We start from the raw sequence: 22,562 nt of genomic DNA on the forward strand, positions 1-22,562 counted from the left end.
CGGAATTTCAGGCGCATACGGGTGTACCACTCCCGCCCTCTTTTGCCTCTTATTCCAGCACAACCTCAGGGTCTTCTCCTCTAGGGTTAAATCCCGCAATACTAGCCTTTGCTGCATGACGATATACGAGAGGACATGCCTCTCCACTCCTGTCCCTCGAGTATGGTCCGGGCCCCGGAACTCTCTAGCAACATTCTGTGTTAGGATCTACAGCTGCGCTGCCAAGTAATAAAGCTCGAAGTTAGGAACTGCCATTCCCACCTCCGATTTTGGCCTCAGCAGAGTGTCCAGTGCTACCCGCCTTCGTCCATGCCCCCATAAGAAGTCAATGGTGAGCATCCGCAATTCTCTAAAGAACCGGGGAGGTATCCATATGGGCAATGTACGGAAATAATAAAGCAGCTGGGGTAAAACCACCATTTTAAGCAGCGCCACCCTCCCTACCACTGACAGGGGGAGAGTCGCCCAGAACCCCATACAGCCCCTCAGGGCCCGCATGCAGCGTCCTACTTTCCCCACCAACATGTCCGCGGCACTATGATAGATCCGGACTCCTAAATAGGTGAAGCACGATTGCTCCGATTGCAGAGCGACTGCCTGTGGTGGTCGGGGCATCTCCGCCCGTAGTGGAAAAATACAAGTTTTGGTCCAGTTCACCCTAAGACCTGACAGCCTTCCAAATTCCGATAGCAAGTCCATTGCCCCTTGCAGCGCTACTGTTGTGTCCTCCAAAAACAACAACAGATCATCTGCATACAATGAAATGTAATGCGGAGTGCCGCCACACAGGAGGCCTCTGTATGCCTTCCCCGTTCGCGCTCTGGTTGCCAAAGGTTCGATTGCCAATGCAAACAGCAGGGGCGAGAGTGAGCAACCCTGTCTCGTTCCTCTCCGCACCGGGTATCCTGTAGATATCATAGACCCCAATCGCACCCTAGCAGTAGCAAAGGAGTACAGGACCCTCGTCCAACTGCGAAAACGCTCACCTAAGCCAAAATTCTCCAATACCTTATCCAGGTAATCCCACTCCAGGCTGTCAAAAGCTTTTTCTATGTCTACAAACACGGCGGCATCATATCCTCATCCCATGTACTCCCCAACACTCGTACGAGGCGTCGGATATTGCTTGAGGTATTTCTGGTCGGGATGAACCCTGCCTGATCTTTGTGGATTAGAGTGGTCATGTGGGGTAGCAGTCTCGTGGCCAGTATGCGGCTCAAGGTTTTATAGTCCACCGTTAGCATAGATAGGGGTCTATAGGCGGTCACATCACTACTCTCCCTCCCAGGTTTCAATAAGGGGACAATCAGCGCCTCTCTCATGGATTCCGGCAGGTGGCCAAGCTCTACCGCCTCATTGTACACCTCCACTAAGTGCGGCGCCAGGAGATCGATGTATGTTACATAGAATTCTATCGGTAGGCCATCTGCACCTGGAGTCTTGTTCCGGGCCATCTGCTTAATTGCTCCCCTGACCTCAGCTAAGGTTACAGCCTTGCCCAGATCTTCGGCGGCTTCTTCCACTAACTGTGGGAGTTGAGTTCCCGCCAAATATTCTTCCATGTCCAATATGCCCGCCTCCTGGTGACTCTGGTAAAGTGATTCGTAGTAGCCTAGGAAACGCGAGATAATTGCCCCCTGGGAATAGACCACCCCTCCTGCCACCGTGCGCACGCTTAGAACCGGGCACCCCCCCTCGTCGGGTTCGCCATTCTTGCTAGTAGTGTACCCACCTTGTCCCCTCCGTCATGAACCTTTGCTATGTATTGCCTGTAATTATAGCTCCGCAGCCTCTCTGTTTCCGCTGCCACTAGTTCTTTGGCCGCAATGAGCTGATCCTGTAAGGCCCTCTGCTCTGGTCTCTGTTTCTCCACATCCCTCAATGCCTTCTCTGCTTTTTCTACATCCGCCAGTACCACTAGTCTTTCCCCTGAGTGCTTACTAATGCACAACCCTCTTACCACCACTTTAAATGCATTCTATTCCACAGCACTGGAGGATGCCGTTCCTTTATTTATCGCAAAATAGCGTTCAATACCATCTCTAATTTCAGTGCGAAAGACCTGATCATCCAGCGTGTCCGGCTGCAGTCGCCAAGTGGGGATCGCGGCCCTCTCATGCTGCCATTTAAAGGACACCAACTGAGGATTGTGATCGGAGATGGTCCTAGCTAGGTATTCAGAGTGCGTCGCCAGCTGTGCTAACGAACCGCTACACAAGACTGTGTCAATTCTAACATGCAGTTCATGAAGTGCCGAAAAGAACGAATAATCCCTATCTTCAGGGTGGTGTTCCTGCCACACATCGACCAGTCCCCACCTGTCCTGCCAATCCATTCTCTGTTTCGCTATCCTGCGGACCTGTGATTCAGCTAATGGTGGGTGCTATCTGTCCAGTAATGTATTAGTGATTGAATTGAAATCCCCACCCAGTATGACCTGGCCCGCCAAACAATGTGCTAGTGTCCCCGATAATTTGTCCAGGAATCGGGGTTGGTCTGTGTTCGGGACATAAACACTGCAAAGCACCACATCCCTGCCAAACAGTCTCCCTTCAACCGCTACATATCTGCCCTCCGGGTCAATGACTGTATTAGTGGCCTGGAAAGGAGTCCCCGCCCTCACCCACACCAGGACTCCCCTGGCAAACGCAGAATAGGCGGTGCCAAATATTTGACCCCGCCATCGCCTCTGCAACGCAGCACACTCCTGTTTGGTGAGGTGAGTTTCCTGCAGCAATGCTATCTGGACTCCACGTCGCACCAAATACGCATGCACCCTATGGCGTCTGGACATAGTATGCAGTCCACGTACGTTCCATGTAATACATTTCAGTTCAGGTAATGCCCCCAGTGCAGTAACCCTTTAACAACTCCCTCCCCAATCGACGCCAGCCCACACCAGCACCAAAGACCCCTGAACCAACAACACCCCTGGCAACACCCTCAACCCACCCCCCCCAGAACAGGACCCAATAACATAGTACCAGACCCCATCCAAACTTCTTAAACAAGTCACCCAATACTATCCTGCAGTAGTCACCACAGGTGGCCTTAAGGGTAATATGAGGGTGGACTAGCCCCGACAGGCTGCAGGCGTGGCCCCAACCCCAAGCCTCACAATCCACGCAATAACATGGTGCAGCTATATTGTTCATATGTGTTACCACCAGTTCCTGCTCCGTCAGATGCAGTCCGCAGACGGCAGCCCATAGAAAGGGTTCTATCACCTACAAGTCATCCGCTGTTCTAGGCGTCACCTCTGGGTCCCTGGAGCTGTCCGCATCCGAGAGTTCAGTACCAGATTGCCTCTTGTCCTCATCGGTGTCCGATCCCCTGGTCGAGTCTCCCTTTTGCGGGCCCGTTATTGCTGCCGCCGCCTCAGAGCTCCCCGCTTGTCCGCCGCCAGTTGCGTGCGCTGTAGGGCCTGTTGCGCTTTATTTTTCTTGGAGACGTTGGGATTGGCGCATCCTTGGTGGTTTCAGCTGTTCGTGTTCTCCCGTGTGTCTACGGTCAGTACCGGCTCTATACGATTCAAGCCAGGACCAAGCGTCCTCTGGTGTCAAGAAAAACTGCGTCGAACCATCCAGGATCACCCTCAGCTTGGCCGGGAACAGCAGCGAGTATTGGATCCCCTCATCTCGAAGCTCCTTCTTGACAGCCAGATACGAGGCCCTGCGCCTCTGTACATCCTGAGTGTAGTCCGGGAAAATTGTGACCGCGCTGTTCTCCACCGTGAAAGGCCCCCCTGAGCGCGCATTTTGAATCAACAGGTCTCTATCCTTATAGTGGAGAACTCTGGCCACCACAGGCCTGGGGGGGCGGCCTGGCAACGGCGGCTTGGCGGGGACCCTGTGCGCTCTTTCAAGCGTGAAGAAAGAAGATAGACCCTCCGGGGCCACCTGCATTTCGAACCAGTTCTCCAAATAGGCCACCATGTCCGTGCCTTCTATTTTTTCCGGCAGGCCCACTACCCGTACATTATTCCGCCTATTGCGACTTTCGGAATATTCAGCCCTCTTCTCTAGTGTCGCTAGGCGTTGCAAGGCATTTTCGAACTTGCGTTCCACCGTCACCACCGCAGGTTTCAAATCCTGGAGGACCACTTCATGATCTTTAACCTAGTCCGCCAATTTTGCGTGGTCCGCTCTCAGTAGTCCTAGTCCCGTTGCCATTTGGGTTATATCTTGATGTAGAGAGTCCTTTGTGGCGGCAATGGTTTCCAAGATTTTATCCAGCCGCTTGGTCAACCTCTGTTCTGAGTTCGTACCTGCAGCTTCTCCCTCCTCAGCATGGACGTCGTCATGCATCATTGTGTTTTCCTTTCGAGGCTTCGGTTTCATTTCATGTAACGGTGTGACCCAGTAATCCGCCGGCGAGACTCCTTCAGCGGGTAGACAACACCGCCATCACCGCTCCTGAATATCACTTCCGCAGCGCACCGCCAGTTGACACCAGATATCGTCAGGCTGAGTATCCCCGATGTCCACCTTACGCCAGGGGTCGTCTTCTCAATAGTGACCTCCAGTCACAAATATTTCCAGCTTCACCTCCAACTGCGAGGCTCTTCCAGCGACACAAAACGTTCAACCCCCACTACAGTGCCACCCCAGGGTCCAAAGACCTCGCCGCATTCAGATTCCACTCCAGCCTTTATGCCACTGTCAGTACTTCTTTTCGGGACAGTTACCCCAAAAGATCACAATCACCGTACTGGGGCCCAGCAATGTTCTCACACCCCTACGCCCCTCGCCGCATTCCAATCAGCAGCGGGCCAAGTTTCTCCAGGTGTACACCGTGCCCAGTGTTCCCCTCTTTCAATCCCACTTTGACGCGGCGATTCCGTCCACGTACCACTTAGGCGCACCGTGGTGTGCAATATTCAGGCATCTCCTGTAGCCCGGCAATGCCGCTTCCATTTCTATGTACCTCGGCTGTGTAGCACCGCTGACCTGTTTCCATCCGCACTCCCACTGCGTCAGTATTACTCCCGCAGCACTTCTCACCTCCGGGCCAAGGGGCGATCCCACCGCACTCCTCACCTCCACTTTGTACTGTATACGTCGTGTTCGGAACGCCTCCCGACAGTCCTGGACGTATGGGGGCCTCCGAGCCTGCTCTCCCGGTGGTGCGCTCCGTATGCTGTGCTCACAGCTGCCTCCCAAACTGACCGGAGCTTACAGAGTACCAGAATCAGGTCCATATATCAGGCTCCCAACTCCCGTATAAGCGGCAGCACATCACCAGGCCGCAGGCCGTTGGGGGACACCCTCTGCATTTCGCCACTGCTATCGGCGCCCCGATCCGGCGTCTCTCCTGGTGCCATTTTAGGAGCCCCAGTCGGAACTTCCGCCCGTCGATTCCTGAGCAGGCAACCGTGGCTGCTACTCACTTGAGGTTCCACTCAGGGGCGGCTATAGTCCGCAGTGTATGCCGAGCATATGATCGTCATGCGGAGGTGTACCGGCTCAGAGTTCCCTGGGCTCCGCCGTCCGCTCGCAGTTGCCGAGCACCGCCGCCATTTTGCCTACTCCTCGCCCACAGCTCCGCAGACGAATTCTGCCTGCCACAGAAGCACCTCAGAGCTCCGTACGAGCACCGCTCCGTGCCGGCCGGCCTCCTCATTCGTTCCGGTGCTCGATTTTGTAAATACTGCCGCACCAGCCGCGGTTTAACAGGATAATTGGCGGGGTCTGGCACGGAGCTAGCTGCTCACGCCGCCTCCACCATCGGCGCCCAAGCCACGCTCCCGTAACCATATACACTGATAGCCAATATGGTTACGGGGTTGTGCATGACTATGGCCAATTATGGATGCAAAGGGAGTTTCTGACTTCTTCAGGTACTCCAATCAAAAATGGTCATTATGTAAAAGATTTACTCGAAGCAATTCAACTACCAAAAGGAGTGGCTGTGGTCAAGTGTGCTGCTCACAAATCTGGTAATGACAAAGTGACAGCTGGTAACCGATATGCTGACCTAACTGGTCAGCATATCGGTTAACACTGTGCTAAATTTAAAATGGCTGTAAACAAGAAAATTGAAGTAGGTGAAAACAGCTGCCAACTTATGTTGCTTGAAGGTGTGAGAACGTGGGAAGAAGTGAGAGACTTGCAAAAGGAAGCAGAACCTAAGGAAAAGGAAGAGTGGAGAAAGATAGATTGTCAGAGAAGGGTTGAAGATGGTGTTATTGTTTACCTTGATGATAGGCCTGTGTTATCAGACTGTATGCTTGCTCCTATGGCTAGGATGTTCCATGGAGATTCCCACCTGGGAAGAGACGCCATGATTAGATTGTTCAGACAGAGCTGGTTTAATGCGAGATTCAGGAACATAGCAGAAGCACTTTGCCAAAGATGTTTAATCTGTCAAAAGATGAATCCTGGAAAGAAAACTGTAGTGCTACCAGGAAAGATTGGGAAGGCAGCGGGTCCCTTCATACAACTGCAGATTGATTTCATTCAGTTACCCCCTTGTTGAGAACTAAAATACATTCTTGTCATTGTCTGCCTGTTTTCAAAATGGGTAGAAGCTTACCCTACACGTAGGAATGATAGCATCACTGTAGCCAAACTCTTACTCAGAGAGCTTATACCATGTTTCGGTTTTCCAGTAACAATTGAATCAGACTGAGGCTGCCATTTTAATAATGAAATAATTGGTCTAATCTGTGAAGCATTCAATGTTAAACAAAAACTGCACTGTGCATACCGCCCAGAGGCTTCTGGAGTGCTAGAATAACTGAATGGCACAATCAAGTCAAGATTGGGAAAGATGTAGGAGTCTACTCGGTTAGAGTGGCCAGATGCTTTGCCTCTTGTGCTGATGGGACTCAGAAGTATTCCAGATCGGAACACAGGCTTGAGTCCTCATGAAATACTAATGGGAAGAGCAATGAGGCAAGCATGGGTGCCAGGACACAAGGTGATAAATATATCTGATGATTTGGTACTGGAGTACTGCAAAGAACTGGCTGACCAAGTGCGTTCTATCTCTCACAAGGTTGGGGAAGACGCTGTCGCCAGACAAGCCACTACAGCACATGACCTGAACCCAGGTGATTGGGTAGTGCTAAAGAAACATACTCGAAAATCTTGTCTTGCACCGAGGTGGGGAAAGCCACATCAAGTAATTTTGGTTACCACCACAGCTGTAAAGTGCGAAGGAGTTCCACACTGGATCCATGCCAGTCACACCAAAAGAGTGACTGAACCTGAAGCGATTGAAGATGAAGGTTGTGCAGCTGAGGGGTTTTGAGATGTCGATCCTGAAGTAGCTGAAGAACAACCAAGCACCAGCCAAGATGATTGGATTCCAGTAGTCGAGATACCTGCAGAATACGTGAGAACCAGAAGTCAAACTTATTTAGACAGTCAGAGTGATAGTGAGGACGAGAAAGGAATAGAAGAAGGAACTTAGATCATAGAAATACAAGTCAAAAGTGATTCTGAGGAGGATCAGATAGGGATAGATCAGAATACTCAGATAATCGACACCCCACCAAGAACTCCAGAGTCTGAAGAGGGACAGAAAGGTACTAGGGCGAAAGCTCAGGCGGAAGAAAATCAAGAGTTCGAAGAGCCCGAGCAGGACCAGATAGGTGTAGAAAAAGGTGTTCAGGAAGAAGAAGGTGAATCAAAAGAAAGTCAAAGTCAAACTCCGCAAATGCCTGAACAAGGCCAAATTAGTAACCAGGCAGAAGAAACTGTAATAAGACCTGGACCTAGTCAGATAGACAGGGACAGAGAAGACAGCATTGAAATAGATGTGCCACAACTGAATGGAAATAAGAGAGCATTGGAAGAAGGCCAAAGCACAGTGCCAGCTAAAAGACTCAGAATAGGAGACAAATGGCCTAGGTTTGTCAAAAGACTGAACTTTCGTTTAAAGACCATAAATGAAGAACCTGAGCAAGTGAATGAGATAACAAGTCAAACTGAACAGTCTGTAATACAACCATGAAGGAGAAGTCCACGACTGAAAAGGCTAAATAATAAATTCAGAGGCCCTGAATGGACCTATATTGTACTTGAAGATTTTGAAAACCTAGAAATAAGTGATGAAAGTGATGACGAATTGATTGTGGATCAGACTCACAGAGAAGTGAGACCCACTTGAAAATTCACAGAGTAAAAGACTGTGTAAAAGCTACAAAGAGGGGTTAAATCTCCTTAGTGAGAAATGGCTGATCGTAATTTTAATGGAAGACCGAAAAGAAGCTGCTTAAAAACATGCTGTAGAATATGCACATGTAGTATAGCGATAGTACTCATAGTATGGTTAGGAATGACAATAGCTATTCCTTACATAATGAGTAGAGACATGAAGAATGATACTAATGCAGGGATGTGGAATTCCTATAGCCCGACGCCCAGGACATATTGTTTTGGGTCAAGGGCAACAAGTTTTAATGTATATTTTGTCCTTGGGACAAGTAGGCCCAACCCCTGCAGCACAAACCCTTTGGCTGCCAGTTTGCCGTAGCACATTAAGGGCCAGGGAAGGGCACTTCCTGAAGTTAAGTTATTATTTGTGTGCCTATGTTAAGGCTGATCAAACTTGTATTCATGGTTCATTCATTGAAAGCGTTTATTATTAGAGTGAGCCCTCTAAGTAAATGTAAGTTCTGACTGCACTACTGACAGTGGTTACAGTATAAAAATGTGTACTCACGGTTTAAAAGTTTAGCAATATGAGGCTATGCATAATGCTCTAAAAATGCTCTCGGATTAGATGCAAATATTTGCAGAAGCTTGAGAGCAAGATTAATGACTCTTTGCTTTCAATATAAAATGTTCCTAAAAAAATGAAAGTGAAAAAAACCCATTTGGCTAAACTACTGTGCAATTTCAGGTACCGTTTCTTTGCAGCATCATTTAGTAAAATGTGTTGATGCATGCTAGTATTTCGCAAAAATATTCATATTGGAAAATCAGTGTAACCAGTTTCAATAAGATTATGAGAAACATAAAAATAAACAAGCACTGGCAAAGCCAGTAGGTCTGAAATTAGTGGTCAGCTTTTTAGTTTTGCTAATATGTGAGTTGTTTTGGCATGTTTTTTGTAAAGCCTTCTTGATGTGAGAGCTGCCGGGCCCTCACCATTATAACAAACATTGGCAAAAGCAAAAAATAATTTGTTCTAAAAAAAGCACACAATGCCACATTTGTTACTGCCACTGAACAAAACTACTTTGTGTGCCAATATACTCCTTGTGAAAGAGCTGAATGCCGTCACTCACAGTGAAGCCAGCCGATACAGAGAGAGGGAGAGAGAATTTTATTAAACACAAAAGGTTGTGGTTAATGCCAGACCAGATTAGGGGCCCCATTATTTAAGAAAGTCTAAAAAGTGCACCCTTGGTATATGTCCTTGCGTTAAGTGCAGCTATATGGCTTTCGTGAATTTACAAGAGTGTTTGCAAGGTCATTTTCCCATCAACCACTTTTTTCCCCAACTCTGGAAGAAGGTTTACGTCTGCCATTGTCAGGAGTAAATTTCCAACATTTCTCAGTATGGGAAAAGATTAGAGAAGAGTTGTTGAAAACCCTTAAAACATGCAAGTTAGTAGATTTGCACAGACTTAAAGGGCATTCCAACCCTGGAACAATTGCTTACCACTACCTTCAGTCCCAGTATGTAGATCTGCAGAAACGTGGCAACATTAAAGGGGTTGCTAGTATTCAAAAACTACTATGGTATGAGCCCTGGCATAATCAGAGAGGCTATATAAGAGCTCTTATATAATGAGACTGCTACCATAATTTGTCGCCGAACCAAATGGCACCAAAGGAACAAGTGGATTTTGTAACAGGACAAGTAGATTTATGAAGCAACTTGCCCCATGGACAAGTAGATATTTTAATAAATTCCACACCCCTGCTAATGAACTACAAACAACAGATACACCTAGATGAATAGATACACAAGAAAAGGCACTTCGCATTAAACAATAGAAGTTAGATTTAGAAGCATCAGATGAGGAAGGTCTACATTATACTGCAATTAAAAACAGAACTCACCTAAATGTATTGGCAAATCTATTAGTACACTATGCAGAAGCTATGGAAATAGAAGATTGCTATGTTTGTATGAAGTTACCTACTTCGGTAGCCAAAGGTGTTACCTACCACCATTTACCTCTAACATATGGTATTTCATGTAGTATTTCAGCTAGTTTGTTCTATAAAAAGGACCTTTGCAGTATTACTATTCTAATTCAGATGTGATATTTTCTGAACTTCCTATACGTAGTAACCTGAATCCTGTACATACTAAAAGTGATGGAACACATTATATGGGTGAATACTTTTTAACTATAGGCACAATAGATATAGCTGAAGCACACAAGAATAATTTAACATGCTTATTACAAGAAAAAGAGAAAATATTTTTGAATATGGTAGAGAAAAGGAGAGAGAGTTTCAAAAGAAAAGCAGATGACAAGAATCATAAAATTCCTAAATGGGCTGAAAATATAGGGTCCACCCCGAATGGCAAAACTCATGCTGCTATGTTGCTGGATTTCGAAAAGAAAGGGAAACTCTGTCTCCATAGGGAAAGAACAAGTTACTATAACAATATATTCATTGGTTCCAGTGAATGTGAACAATTATAAGGTAATTGGGGGTTGGGGATTCAAAGATGGAACTGAACCTGTGTTCCCTGGAATTTATTTTATATGCGGAAATAAGGCTTATTACAAATTGCCAGATCACTGGTATGGGAGCTGTTATTTTGGAATAGTTTTCCCAAAGATATATCATGTAAATAAAATCACTGGAAGCAATGAAGAAACTAATGGATTAATACGTAGCAAAAGAGCTAGTTTTGGAGAAATAGTAGGTGATATATTTAGTGCATAGATACCTACAGTGGAAGTGGCTCTGAATACGCATAGAATTTGCAAATTGTCAACAGTAGTGGATCGGTTATTAAATGACACTGCTGGAGGGTTCTTGATGGTCAATACAGAATTGGTTGCGATCAGATCAATGGTTTTACAAAATCGACTTGCTCTTGATGCATTATTAGCAAAAGAGGGCGGAGTCTGTAGAATACTGAAAGCGCAACATTGTTGCACTTACATACCTGACAAGAGTGTTGAAATTAAAGAGTATGTAAGAAATATTTCACATTTGAAAAAAGAGCTCAAACCACTGGAGGTTGATGGGGCATGGAAGAGCCTGGCTGATGGGCTCTCCTCAATAGGTAGCTGGATTTCTAACGTATGGAAAAGTTTTGTAGGTAGAATACTGATGCCAATGGTGGGAATAGGCCTACTGATTTTAGGGTTAATAATTTGTTGCATATGTCGTAAACACAGAAAGAGATATACAGTAAATGAAAGTTAGAACCGGGGGTCTCCAGTTGGCAGAGGTAAGTACCTTAGACCAAGTAGGGGCCCTTGCTTCTAGTCAGGGTGAAGGAATGACCCTCTGAGATAACCCCTGCTCACCCTCTAGGTAGCATGGCGCGAGCAGTCTAGGCTAAACAGAGGCAATGTGGATAACATTTGCACTTAACACAACAATAATCCCCAATCCACCACAAACTGAGACCACACAGGTAAGTATATATAAAATATAACTTTATCTAGTTTCAGCAAGGTAAATCAAGCAGTTGCACGATAAACACTTCATTAGAAAAATGTTGCACTTAATTCTTAATGGATGCACTTATTAGGAAGTTCTTATAAAAAGCACATAGTCTCTAGTCTCCTTAACCAGTAGTTAAAAATATGGCCACTGATTCATAATCACAGCGCTCTCCAAACGAGCCGGGTAAACAATGCCAGCGTTAAAAATAAGCCACCACAACGAGCCCCTGCCGTCAGGGACTCTAAGCGCTTCCTGCGCGTCTCACCCGGATGCTGGGGGAAGGGGGACTCCTTTCCCTGTGCTCGGTGTTGTTTTGGGCCCCCAGGCGCACCTCGCGGGTGAACGCTCACTAGCGCTCCAGCCCGGCCGGTCTCAGGACGCTCTCTGCCCGCTCTTGGTCCGTCAGAGAGCAGCGGGGAGCAGAGACGGCAGGCCGGGGGCTGGAGCACTCGGCAAGATCCCTCGGCGAGGTCTGGTCTGTCTTCCCCGGTCCCGGCGGTGATCCCGGTGATCTCTCGGCTCCTCGGCAGCTTCAGTCGAGGCAGCCAATCCCATCGCGGCCCTTCAGACGAGCCCCCCTTACACCCGGGAGTCAGCCACTGGCAGTGCGGCTCCCGGGACGGCTTGTCGTGACGCTTCCGCTTCCCAGTCAATCACGGCACACGGACGCTGGTGACGCCGCGCCGCACGGGCCAATCCCGTCGCGGCGTTGGTGAGGGGGCACGGCTCCTTCGACCAATGGGAGCGCGGCGGCTTCGGTCGTCGGCCCCGCAGCTCCTGGTCACGAACGGCAGCTTCTAGGGGTGATCCTGGCCCCGGACCACGAGGGTGACTTGGCGGCAAAGGGTTTTCAAGGGCGCTGGTCACTGATAGACCCCCTTCTCGACCTCCCCACCACGTTGGAGCGGATTCCACGAGGGGAGGCGCCACAGGCCTCCGACCCTCTCTGGTAATGTGCCGATGAGCACACCGATCCCTTCCTCACGCTCCGCAGTCAAGTACCACACGCCTCGGGTCACAACAGCACGATTTTGCAGCTGTTTTCTGGCAAAGCTTTAGGAACCTTTAGCCCTGGGTTCCCAACAGGAGGCCAGCTCTTCTCAGGCCCTTGGAGATTCAGTTGTAGACGCAGCACACAGCAGAGTCTTGGCAGTTTCAAGCAGGCAGGGTCACAGCACACAGCAAAGTCCCTTTCTCCTCCTCAGCGTCCAGGTAGACAGCAGAACAGGTCAGCCCTTAGAGCACACAGCAAGGCAATCTTCCTTTTGTTCTTCAGCCGTCCTCCTTCCAGCCGAGGTTCCTTCTTGGTTGTAGAATTTCAGAATCTAAACTTCTGTAGTCAGGGGTCCTTTCCTTATACCCCTCAATGTCTTTGAAGTCCTTTGAAGTCTTTGTGCAAGGAGCCCTGAGTCCAGTCTAAACCAGTTCTGGGGGTTGCGGAGCACCGAGGTGTCTCTGGTTTTCTTCTTCCTGTCAGCTTCAGGGCCAGAGGTGTCAGTTGGCCGGCAGGAGGGAGCTAGCATGGGGGAGGCAGGCAGGCACAGCCCAGCACTTATCAGGCCTTTCTTCCCCCCACCTCCCGGGCAGCAGATGTGCCCTTTCATCCCCGGGCTGGCTCCGACCCTCTCCTCCGGGGGCTCTGCAGCCCCCCTGTCACACCCAGGCATTCCACAAACCCAGGCACACCGAAAGGTTTAGACAAGAGAACAGCCACTTTCTAAAAGTGCTATTCTCCATTACAGGATTTAAAAACACCCTTCACTAAAAGATGCGTCATTAAATTCTGGGTTCAGGGATATCTTTCACTTATGTCCCATCTTGTTCCTATGGGAAGATAGGCTGGTATCACATGGGCCCAGCCTCCTCCATGTTACTCTATGGAGCAAGATAGCCTTACAGCAGTGAGCACATAAAAATGGCTGCAGCCCACTACCAGAGCATGTGACCTGCACCAGTACATGCTCTACCTTATCCATACACTGCACCCTGCCCAGGGGGGTACCTTGAACCTTCCATAGGGGTGACTGATGTGCACAGACAGGGAAGGGTTAGGCCCAGCCAGTGGAGACACTGGCCAGGGGGACAGGCAGTCTCTGACTGCACACAGGCCCTGCGTTGGCAGGCCTGAGTCACCATTTTAAAGCTACTCATGTGGGTGGCGCAATCTGCGCTGCAGGCCCACTAGTAGCATCTGTCATCACCAGCCCTGGCACACACAGTGCACTTTACTAGGGACTCCATGGTGATACAAATATGCCAATCAGGTATATTCAATTAATATGACAATTTACAGAGGGAGCACTTACACTCTGACACTGATCAGCAGTGGCAGAGTGTCCAAAGCATATAAATCAGCAAAAACGAAATCCAGCACAGCATCAAAACACATGAGTCAGAGGCAAAAAGATGGGGGAAGAACCACGCCAAAAGGTGTCAGGTCTAACAATGGGGCATGGAAGAGACTGGCTGATGGTCTCTCCTCAATAGGTAGCTGGATTTCTAACGTAGGGAAAAGTTTTGTAGGTAGAATACTGATGCCAATGGTGGCAATAGGCCTACTGATTTTAGGGTTAATAATGTGTTGCATATGTCGTAAACACAGAAAGAGATATACAGTAAATGAAAGAGGGAAGAAAAGAAATTGCAATGAAATGGAGCTTGAAGAATTAAATGGCAAAATGTATAAGAAAATGAAAACTTTTCATTTAAATAACGAGAAGAATCCCAGAAGAAAGATTGAAGCAATTGAGTTGGGTGAATTGTGAAAAGTTGGCATCTGTTTTATTAATTGGTGATGATATAAAATATCATCAAAGAGGGGATTGATGGAGCAAGGATTCGCACATAACGTGACTTGCTTGTACTCAACCCTCTCGACATAACGTTAATAAAATTAATCAACATGTTTCTATTACTAATACTGCATTACATTCCATACGAGGGAAGCTTGCGTATGTGCTTTTACTAACTGTAATTCCCTTGCATTAATATGGCTGCTTTTCCGCGGGATTTTCTACTGCGCATGCGTCTGTCATACTCAGGTGACATGACGTACTCTTTGCTTTGGAGGGAAACGTTCGCATCTGCGCACTAGAACTAAGATGGCTGCTATGTGTTACAGCATGCATGAAGCTTGCACTGCTGCTTTTGCTAAGCCGTTTGTTCTGCTTAACCTTAACGCAATAGTTAAAAATAAATAAATGGGAATAGAATAGAGATAAGTGGTATACAGTGCATTCTTTTATTCTGTGATCTCAAACTGTTTCTTTTCTATTTTTACATATAAAAACGTTTGGGCCTGACGAGAACCCACTGCATCCATTTTGAACATGCGCACAAGAAACTAAGGGACGCTTCAGAAATGACATTGAATGATTGCCAAAGAACAGTCTCATCCAAGGTGTGCCTGGGAAGCTAACCTTTTACCCCTGTCGAAGGAAGCTCATTCATACAATGTATTTACTAAGAGAACATTCATTGTTGGGTGGGATAAAGATGTCATGAGAAAAATAAATTGATGGGCGGGAACAATAATTTAAATATGACATACAGAAAGTGTCATTTTGGTATGGTGTGATGACCTCTCCTCATCTTTCTGTCCAATCAAAATTGGGGATCCTTACACTTGCAACATTCGGGGGTGGTACACTGACCTGAAAAATAGTATAACTAGCGTAAGTTTAGCTTGAGAATTTGTCCGACTTGTCCGAATAGCTGACCTGTCACTGACACAACGCACTCAATAGGTGACCAAGAGCAGAGGGCTGCGGAGCGCTCTGTCAGAAGATTCGATAACCCAATCGGGGTTCTGGGAAGCTGAAGTGTTGGCGAAGCACTTTGTCGGGGAAATCGATAACCCAATCGGGGTTCTGGGAAGCTGAAGTGTTGGCGAAGCACTTTGTCGGGGAAATCGATAACACAATCGGGGTTTGACTGTTTGCTGCAGAGAGGGAGTAGCGCAGGCGTTGCAACTTAACTGCGGGTGCCAGTCTTGACCTTTGGTGGTCCTGTCTTGATCCAATTTGGCTTTACCTGTCCTGATTCTGAATCTGCACCTGCAAGCCTACTGGCGTCTGCAACTTTCGGGGTTCTGTCCTTTAACCCCTTCCACGCTTATGACGAGCTGAGCTCGTCATAAGTTGCGCCGCTCGCATGTCATGTAACGCGGCTTTTAGAAAAAAGCCGCGCAGCGCAAAAATAACCGCCGCACGCATGCGGTTAAACTGACCTGTGGCCAGGGTTAGTTCTTCACACCATTCCTAGGTAAATATAAATTTATGTGGGTTCGTCATTGACTTGTTTCTTTCTCTCACCCTCCCTAAATGTTACATATTTGATAACAATGCTTGCATTTTCATGTTCCTTCTCTTTACCCTTCCTATTGATAAAGTTTAACATATGTTCCCTTTTTCCCCTCCCTTTTGTTAAATGCTTAAACATTTTTTTTCGTATTTTACGTTCCTTTTCTTTACCTAAATGATCGAAATGAGTTTAATACGTCTCTTGCGTAGTTACATTTTGATTCTGATCTTCATAATTGAAAGTCTTTTGGTGTTTAATCTGTGGATCATGACCATTTAAGAAACTTAGGTAAAGAGTTGAAACCTTTCTCGAGTTTGTGGTTATTATATGAGTGCAAATGTTATTTTTCCTATTATACTAACACCCTTGCTCCCTTAGGACTTTAGGTACCGGTGACGTGGATTGGTAAGTCAAGGTATAGATATTTCAAAAGTCCTAAATGTTTAAATTACACTGATAGTAGAGCGAAGGTTACCCTGGTGTTTTTATTTATGTAGTTTGTAGATTATGGGCCCAGGTGACTATGTTTTGGTAAAAGACTAGTCAGGTGACCTGCGCACTCTATCAAGCTCCTCAAATAAATCCCTGTATTTTTTCTTTGGGTATATTTTTTTTAAACATATTAATGATGAATGTTGCCCACTGTTTCCATGCAACAGGACAGACTTATACGATTCGTTTTTCGCGTCTCTGGCGCTTTTAGGCTAGCTGTAATAATACATCTATCTACGAGGTCTCGTTCTTGTGCACAAAACCACGAACTATGCACTACAAATAAACAGTCCTGCCAAGCGTCACGCAACAGGTGTGACGCTCACACATTTCACTGCGGTGATCCGCATCACCGCACTGAAATGCATTGTCACGCATTTTCGACCTGTGCCAGTCGCGCCAGAGGCACTCCTGTGCCCGGGCTCTCTCTGCTGTTCTGAGCCCGAGTGCCAATGGTGCGGCGCTCGGCTACTCTCAGACTCCTCACAGTGTCTGCAGGGGGGCCGATACTGCAGGCAGCAGCTCTGAGCTGTCAATCACTGTATGTGGCGCACCAGGGACCGGGATTAAATCCGGATGTGCCGGCCGCGGTAGTGCCATCACGTCCGGAACTAGGAAGTGCAGAAAAGCGGCGGGGGATTAGAGAGTGCAGGCTGCCACGACGAGGCGCTCTCTGACTCTCTCAAGCGCCGCCATGGCCGCCCGCCGCGGCCGCCTGCGCCCCATAACAGGCACAAAGAGTACAGAGAGAATAGGGGCATCATCCATCTTTCATTCGACTCTTTGGCGCCGATAATGGGGTGGGTGGGTGGGGGGGGGTCGGATGTGACCTCTCACTTCAGTCCAGGCAGGAAATGAGGTTGGAGAAGCAGCGCGGGCCCGACCCGCCGCGCTATTTATGTCTTAGATTAGCATGATGCAGCGCTGGACTCGGGGGGAGACTCAAGGCAATAATTACACCCCTCCCCCTGCGCTGGACCGGCAGGCGAGATCGCGGACTGCACAGCATCGACCTGAGACAGTGATTAGTCCCGGAGAATGGTCAGCAACATCATGTCCGGGCGGCATCAGAGGGCTGAGGTGTGATCATGATAGGGCGGCCGCGGAACGGGACCCGGGCTGTCACCTTGCTGAAGTGAAATTGGAGCAGCCTAGCAACAATAGTGAGTGCAGCAGAGTTTGTTAATAATCCCTAAGCGAGGGTGACTGTTTGTTTTAAACAAAGAATCTAATATGGGCAGGCACCTGTTTCCAAGCAATCGGATTTTGTAGGTAACAGAGTACATGAAGATCGGGTGTGGACAAAGATCACACAATACTGAGAAGTGCAGACTCAGAGACCGACCACGCTTATAACACTGATGTGTCCAGATTCGATGTAGGAGTAGGACAATGTATTATTGGGGCAAGAGATGTAGCTTCTCCTTACTCAAATGGGTGTAATTTCATATATTTATAGGTCTCCCTAGTTTCGTTACTTGATTTCGCGCACGAGAAAGTGTCACTCATATTCCCCGAAATGTCACTCATAATTACACAAAAACTATGAAAATGTCACACATAGCAATCTGAAACCTTGGCAGCTATGAATAAATCAACAAAGTACCTAACCATCTCAACTTTGTCTATTCATAAAATTGTCGCCCAACCAGAAAGTGGTTTCACAGTGTTTCCACAAGTGACTCATCTTCACTTTGATAGGGTGGACCGACATGCATGTCACATGGCGACGCAAACACAAGCCTACATTTGGCGAGAAGGGAGGGGAACCCAAAACACAGAGGAGCGTCCACCATCCTCAACAGGCGGTGGCGCTGTGCTACCGCGTGAGGAAAATAAATGAAACTATAGGCTTCGAGAGGCCGCTAGATGGCTCCGTTTCGAGATAGGGGCGATCGATGGTTACATCGTTATAGTGGTGCCAAGACGCCGCGGCAGCGTTTTCGTGAGAGAGAAACGCCACTGCTGTCACCCGGGCGAGAGCGAGCAACCAATGTTTCCACGGTACATCAGAAGAGCAGGGGGGACACGCCCACTGAAGAAGCCAATCGGGATCCTGAATATGGAGCTGTAGACGTTGGCAACATTGTGAGTGGCTCTCGCAAACTCGAAACCAGCCAATACCGAGCCGTACACTGATACTGCACTTCCGGGTCACAGACGTCACAAACCCTGAACCAATGAGCTACAGCAGCAGTGTCTTGTGTGCTGAACACGAAAAATATTAAAGAAGTACAGCGCCCAGGGGACTATTAATAATAACAGACGCTTTTCTTGTACACAGATTTTCCACCTGAGACTCGCATATTGCCGAAATGTTATTGTTGCGGCATTCGGTGAATGAGGGTTACATATTTTTGCAGTTTTCGCGACCTCGACCCGAAGGTATTGGAGAGTTTTACACGAGCACCAGTTACATCAATACAATACCACATTTATTTTACAGCAAGGGGTAATGAAGGGATGTTCCCAGATTCACAGAATATTGATCGGACAACGAGACAGCTCCGAGGGCTACTAAAATCATTTTGTCAAACATGAAGCAGAAAAACACCTGGTGTCCAATTCTAATACATTTCTTTGGATACCCATCATAAAATTCTTTAACATACCAAGAAATAACGAACAGATTTAAACAAAAATAATGTGGACTTTCCGTATCTAGATTACAGAGAAACATCTAAAATGCAATGTGTAAAGTTAATAAAGTTCATACTGGCGAAGAAAGTTTCTCTCAAATGGCAATTATGTAGAACTGAAGAAGAAATAGTGCTCAAAACATTACAAAAGGCTTCCCCCGACATGGATATTTTTAACCCTTGGCTATCAAAAAGCTTTGCATATCTGGGTCCTCAGTAACAGTCCCAAATGCAGAAGTTTGGCGTTAGATGCACGGTGCTGCCCAGAGGAAACTGTACGTGTCGTCCACATTAAGTTTTAAATTACTGATTCAGGTGCGCCAAAAGCACACTGCGTTTGCCCTCGTGTGCTCTTCATAGTCCAGTGGATTCCCTCGCCTCACCCTCCCCTACAGAGCCTACACCCTGAGGAACCCCACAAAATTAAGTGCCATCACTAGGTGATCATCAGGTGTTCCTCATAATTTGGGGAGCGGGTCGCCTAGCAAACCATCGCATTTCTAGCAGCGCACTCTGGATCTCACCCCCTTCTTTGCAAGTGGGCCTAGAGTCATGTTAGGAACATCCGTGGGCTATCTTCCCTCCGCCCCCCCAATACAACCCTAAATCATGCTTACCTAAGTTGAGATTCTCCGTCGCATGTACATACCAGAGGAGGTAAAGTAGGAAGTCCTTCATTTAAACAGAGAATGCAAATTACGGGTTTATCCCAAAACATGCACTACCCTGTGGGGCATAAACGTGCAATTGGCACATCAAAAGCAACAACTGCGACCCGTTCTTATCTACATGCCAGAAGCTATTAAAATGAGTTAGCTGAATCATGTACTAACGTTTTTGTTTTATTTGTGTCAGCATTACAAAAGGACGTGTTTGAATGTTACATGCTTTGGGAAAGAAAACAAAAGCAGCTTTGTTCTAAATCAAGCAGAATAAATGAAGCCAATGAAAAATGCTAACATATGACTTTCACCGTATTGTCTCTCACATGCAATGTTCCTATTCATGAATTTAGTTTCCCTGATTACGGACATACAATTGAGGTCGGAGACACTCTATAACCAAAACAAAATCTAATTGAGTCACTGTTAAATGGTAATGTTGATTCTAAGAGCACAAGGCTCCCCTCTAGTGGCGGTACTAAATACTAGCATAAACCCACCGAAATAAGACCTGGCATGAGAACAATCATTGGCACCGCAATTCTCTCAAGAGGATACTAACTGTCAGCCGAATGCTAATTGATCTCCTGGTAGATATGTTTACTCACACAAGTCACCAGGGACAACGTTTTCACACATAAAACCTTTGATGGAAAGTTAACACAAACAATAGGTTTAGGCGCACCGAGAGCAGGCGTAAAGCACCACAATCTAAAACCGGATACTTGCACACATACATTAACCACTGGCAGCACGTACTGCCGCTGTGCGGGATAAGGGGCATACATTACCTGCATTTTTTTCTCATGCAAATAGTCTTTTGCATTTTTTTAAATCACCCACATACTCTCTCAATTCCTGTAATAAGTCATCGTGCACGTTATATGTAGTATATAACATGTTAATACGTCATTGTACACTCCTCTCTCTTTACACCCATACATTTTAGCGCCAATTACTTGCCAAATATTTTGCACAGTCTGCTTACACGTTACAGTTATCTCCCACATATAGACATGTGTTGCGGTACAGCGATATAGGTGGTGAAGAAGCCGGCTTCTAAATATTATCAGATCACTGGACTATCTTCTTGAATTATTTTTATAATCAGCCTGGAATAAAACACGGTTATAAACTGTTCTTTTGTAGTGTTAAATAATGATTTACCCTACCCTTGAAAACTTTACTTTTACTCTGTAGCTTGAGAAATCGTATTTTGATGTCTATGATGTATTTCTCTTCCATATTTTTCCACTGTCTAGTATACAGGTTCCTTTCACAATATCTAGCTGCAGCATCGTCTGACATTCTTCTTTACAGCTGCGCAGTAAATCAGAAGTGGTCAATCACAATAATCCAAACCAGGGCAAATACCCACGAGTACAAAACACTAATAGAACCAAAGATTAAAGGAATCATCTTCAAACCTCTTTTGCACAGTGCTTAATATTTCTACAACCCACAATTGTCATAGACGTGAGGGCGATGCCTAAGAAAGTCACTCTGCATTTGATTTTTTTTTATATAAATAAGGAGACGGTGCTAAACAGATATCTTTAAAGACCATGTGGTGTGTCGTCCATGCTATTTAACAAAATCAGAAATTCTCAAAGATAAGACGAAAAATTTGAGTCAAGCCTTTGCTATAATGGATGAAATGCAAACGAGTAAGTGCAAGCAGTCAAAATGACAATATCTGCCAAACAGTAGAATGGTCACGTAGAAAGAAACCAGAGTACATTTTACATTAACAATACGAATATCTAAGCTTGATAATTATTGTTCTAATTCCAAACTCAGTAAGAATATGTCAAATAAGGCTACTCAGTGTAAGATTAAAGGATGTCTGAAATGTGCAACACATAAGTTGTCATGAAACGAATCTATTAAATTATCTATCAGACAATGATGCTCTCTAGGAGCAGCATTTCCACCCTCTTGCGAAGTACAGTTTTCTACTTTAAATATGTTAGAGGTGAAAATGGCCATAGCCGCCTAAAGTCGCAAGGTATCCATAACTGGTTACGCAAAAAGTGTTTGATTGGAACCCGGGAACTCCATCTCAAGCCAATAATTTAGCTGCTGTATACACTTTACTGTTGCGAGGCGTTTTCACTAGCACTATGCAAGACCAGAAGGGGTCCCACCATCCTGTATTAACAACCAGTGCAAAGCATAACGAATTTAGATGGAATATTTCTGGCAAAGCACAGTTGCAAGAGCACTTAACCTACTACTACCACCATGTGAGACACTTGTTTTGTTTCGATGTAAATTACCACCATTCCAGGGCAAAATTATGGTTCTTCATAAAAATTATGGCATACTACAGATAACTAAAACCATTTCCATACCTCTCAACCTATTGAGTTTACAATGAGGTAGTGTTTTCTTTTAATTGTTTCTCAGCACTTGCACTTCTGTTTAAATTGAGCAAGTACCTGCTCTCAGCAGAGGCAATACTTTATTAAGGGGAGTGTAACACCACTTCTCAGAAATGAACAGGCAGCCTAGAGTTGTGAGTACCAGCACTTCTATATTTCCATTTCAAGTACTGCAAAGAGGGTGAAACGAGATATTTACTAGAGGAGAGTCCGCTTTTGTCATGGGTATTCTACTCAAGGCCATGAGGTAGACATTTTTAAACAAACAGTTAGGGAGTTTTGCAGAGCTAGTGGTCCCACTAAGGTCTACACTCTCTACAGGAACCACCTGTCATGCTGGGATGGATAAAAAAATGGCTTCAATGCAGATAACACCATCCAAATGAGGGCGAGTAGAGATGAAACTTATACACCAACTAGCATGGTGATAAAGGTTATTTAGATAACAGCAAACATGTTTAATGGCAAATACATATGAATTCCATC

The 22,562-nt window shown here is 46.4% G+C and overlaps 1 protein-coding gene across 5 annotated transcripts in view; it reads right to left on the reverse strand.

Annotated features, from left to right (window-relative positions):
* LRIF1 (ligand dependent nuclear receptor interacting factor 1) overlaps positions 1-22,562 on the reverse strand; it is a 173,016-nt gene that overhangs the window by 134,135 nt on the left and 16,319 nt on the right. The gene's annotated exons all lie outside the window — the stretch shown is intronic.

This window comes from Lissotriton helveticus, chromosome 8 (genome assembly GCF_964261635.1).
Source record: "Lissotriton helveticus chromosome 8, aLisHel1.1, whole genome shotgun sequence".
Taxonomy (NCBI): domain Eukaryota; kingdom Metazoa; phylum Chordata; class Amphibia; order Caudata; family Salamandridae; genus Lissotriton; species Lissotriton helveticus.